Below are 4,175 nucleotides of genomic sequence, written 5' to 3'. Positions count from 1 at the left end.
TGTCCCATGTCCCCATGTCCGATGTCCCATGACCACATATCCCATGTCCCCATGTCCCTATGTCCGATGTCACCAAGTTCATTGTCCCCATGTCCCCATGTCTGATGCCCCCATGTCCAATCTCCCCATGTCCCATGTTCTATGTTCCATGCCCCCATGTCCCATGTCCCCATGTCTGATGTCCCATATACCCATGTCCCACGTCCCATGTCCAAGTCCCCATGTTCCATGTCCCATGTCCCCATGTCCCCATGTCCCATGTTCCATGTCCCATGTCCCCATGTCCAATGTCCCATGTCCACATATCCCATGTCCACATGTCCCTATGTCCGATGTCACCAAGTTCATTGTCCCCATGTCACCATGTCTGATGTCCTCATGTCCGATGTCCTCATGTCCCATATTCCATGTCCCATGTCCCATGTCACCATGTCCAATGTCCCATGTCCACATATCCCATGTCCACATGTCCCTATGTCCGATGTCACCAAGTTCATTGTCCCCATGTCACCATGTCTGATGTCCTCATGTCCGATGTCCTCATGTCCCATGTTCCATGTCCCATGTCCCCATGTTCCATGTCCTATGACTCCATGTTCCATGTCCCATGTCCCCATGTCCCATGTCCCAGGTCCCCATGTCATATGTCCCCAAATGCCATGTCCCATGTCCCCATGCCCCATGTCCCATATCCCCATGTCCCATGTCCCATGTCCCCATGTCCGATGTCCCATGACCACATATCCCATGTCCCCATGTCCCTATGTCCGATGTCACCAAGTTCATTGTCCCCATGTCCCCATGTCTGATGCCCCCTTGTCCAATCTCCCCATGTCCCATGTTCTATGTTCCATGCCCCCATGTCCCATGTCCCCATGTATGATGTCCCATATACCCATGTCCCACGTCCCATGTCCAAGTCCCCATGTTCCATGTCCCATGTCCCCATGTCCCCATGTCCCATGTTCCATGTCCCATGTCCCCAGGTCCCATGACCCCATGTTCCATGTCCCATGACTCCATGTTCCATGTCCCATGTCCCCATGTCCCATGTCCCATGTCCCCATGTTCCATGTCCCAGGATCCCATGTCCCCATGTCCCCATGTCCCACATTCCATGTCCCATGTCCCCATGTCCCATGACCCCATGTTCCATGTCCCATGACTCCATGTTCCATGTCCCATGTCACCATGTCCCATGTCCCATGTCCCCATGTCCCCATGTTCCATGTCCCATGATCCCATGTCCCCATGTCCCCATGTCCCATGTCCCCATGTCCCATGTCCCCTGTTCCATGTCCCATGTACTCATGTCCCATGTCCCCATGTCCCCATGTCCTATTGCCCATGTCCCCATGTCCCATGTCCCCATGTCCCATGTTCCATGTTCCATGTTCCCATGTCCCTATGTCCGTTGTCACCAAGTTCATTGTCCCCATGTCCCCATGTCTGATGTCCCCATGTCCGATGTCCTCATGTCCCATGTCCCATGTCCCCATGTTCCATGTCCCATGACTCCATGTTCCATGTCCCATGTCCCCATGTCCCATGATCCAGGTCCCCATGTCATATGTCCCCAAATGCCATGTCCCATGTCCCCATGCCCCATGTCCCATTGCCCATGTCCCATGTCCCATGTCCCCATGTCCGATGTCCCCATGTCCCCATGTCCCATGGCCCATGTCCCATGTCACCATGTCCCATGTCCCCATGTTCCATGTCCCAGGTCCCCATATCCCATGTCCCCATGTCCCATGTCCCCATGCCCCATGGCCCATGTCCCCATGTCCCATGTCCCCATGTCCCCATGTCCCCATGTCCCATGTTCCATGTCCCATGTCCCCATGTCCCATGTCCCCATTTCCTATGTCCCCATGTTCCATGTCCCATGTCTCCATGTTCCATGTCACATTTCCCGATGTCCCCATGTCCCATATTCCATGTCCCATGTCACCATGTCCCATGACCCCATGTTCCATGTCCCATGACTCCGTGTTCCATGTCCCATGTCCCCATGCCCCCATGTCTCATGTTCCATGTCCCATGTTCCCATGTCCTCATGTCCCATGTCCCCATGTCCCATGTCCCATGTCCCCATGTTCCATGTCCCATGTCTGCATGTTCCATGTCCCATGTCGCCATGTCCCATATTCCATGTCCCATGTCCCATGTCACCATGTCCAATGTCGCATGTCCACATATCCCATGTCCACATGTCCCTATGTCCGATGTCACCAAGTTCATTGTCCCCATGTCACCATGTCTGATGTCCTCATGTCCGATGTCCTCATGTCCCATGTTCCATGTCCCATGTCCCCATGTTCCATGTCCTATGACTCCATGTTCCATGTCCCATGTCCCCATGTCCCATGTCCCAGGTCCCCATGTCATATGTCCCCAAATGCCATGTCCCATGTCCCCATGCCCCATGTCCCATATCCCCATGTCCCATGTCCCATGTCCCCATGTCCCATGTTCCATGTCCCATGACCCCATGTCCTCATGTCCCATGTCCCCATGCCCCATGTCCCCATGTTCCATGTCCCATGTCTCCATGTTCCATGTCCCATGTCCCCATGTCCCCATGTTCCATGTCCCATGTCTCCATGTTCCATGTCCCATGTCCCCATGTCCCCATGTCCCATATTCCATGTCCCCTGTCCCCACGTCCCATGTCCCCATGTCCGATGTCCCATGACCCCATGTCCCATGTCCCCATGCCCCTATGTCTGATGTCACCATGTCCCATGTCCTCATTTCCTATGTCCCCATGTCCCATGTCCCCATGTCCGATGTCCCATGTCCAAGTCCCCATATCCCCATGTCCCCATGTACCCATGTCCCCATGTGCCATGTCCCATGTCCCATGTCCCCATGTCTCGTGTCCCATGTCCCCATGTCTCGTGTCCCATGCCCCATGTCCCATGTCCCCATGTCCCATGTCCCATGTCCCCATGTCCCATGTCCCCATGTTCCATGTCCCATGTCCCCATGTCCCATGTCCCATGTCCCCATGTCCCCATGTCCCATGTCCCCATGTCCCCATGTCCCATGTCCCCATCTCCCATGCCCCCATTACCCATGTCCCATTTCCCCATGTCCCATGTCCCCATGTCCCTTGTCCCATGTCCCATGTCCCCATCTCCCATGTCCCCATTACCCATGTCCCATTCCCCATGTCCCATGTCCCCATGTCCCATGTCCCATGTCCCCATGTCCCATGTCCCCATGTCCACATGTCCCATGTCCCCATGTCCACATGTCCCCATGTCCCATGTCCCCATGTCCCCATGTCCCATGTTCCCATGTCCACATGTCCCATGTCCCCGTATCCCACGTCCCCATGTCCCATGTCCCATTGTCCGATGTTCCAATGTCTAATTTTCCCATGTTGCCAAGTCCCCATGTCCCATGTCCCCGTTTCCCATGTCCCCGTGTTCCATGTCCCATGTCCTGTGTCCCATGTCTCATGTACCCATGTCCCATGTCCCCGTATTTCACGTCCCCATGTCCCATGTCCCATTGTCCGATGTCCCAATGTCTGATTTCCCCATGTTGCCATGTCCCAATGTCCCATGTCCCCGTGTCCCATTCCCCATGTTCCATGTCCCATGTCCCCATGTCCCATATCCCGTGCCCCATTTCCCCATGTCCCATGATTGAATGTCCCATGTCCCCATGTCCTATGTCACATGTCTCATGTCCCCATTTCCCATTTCCCATGTCCCCATGTCCCCATGTCCCATGTCCTGTGTCCCATGTCTCAAGTCCCCATGTCCCATGTCCCCATGTGCCATGTCCCATGTCCCATGTCCCCATGTCTCGTGTCCCATATCCCCATGTCTCGTGTCCCATGCCCCATGTCCCATGTCCCCATGTCCCATGTCCCATGTCCCCATGTCCCATGTCCACCTGTCCCCATGTCCCCATGTCCTATGTCCCCATGTCCCATGTCCCCATGTTCCATGTCCCATGCACATGTCCCCATGTCCCATGTCCCATGTCCCCATGTCCCATGTTCTATGTTCCATGCCTCCATGACCCATGTCCCATGTTTAATGTTCAATGTCCCATGTCCCCATGTCCCATGTCCCCATCTCCCATGTCCCCATTACCCATGTCCCATTTCCCCATGTCCCATGTCCCCATGTCCCATGTCCCATGTCCCCATGTCC

This window comes from Pristiophorus japonicus, chromosome 7 (genome assembly GCF_044704955.1).
Source record: "Pristiophorus japonicus isolate sPriJap1 chromosome 7, sPriJap1.hap1, whole genome shotgun sequence".
Classification (NCBI taxonomy): domain Eukaryota; kingdom Metazoa; phylum Chordata; class Chondrichthyes; family Pristiophoridae; genus Pristiophorus; species Pristiophorus japonicus.
The sequence above is the reverse complement of the archived record's forward strand: the minus strand, read 5'-3'. Positions refer to the sequence as shown.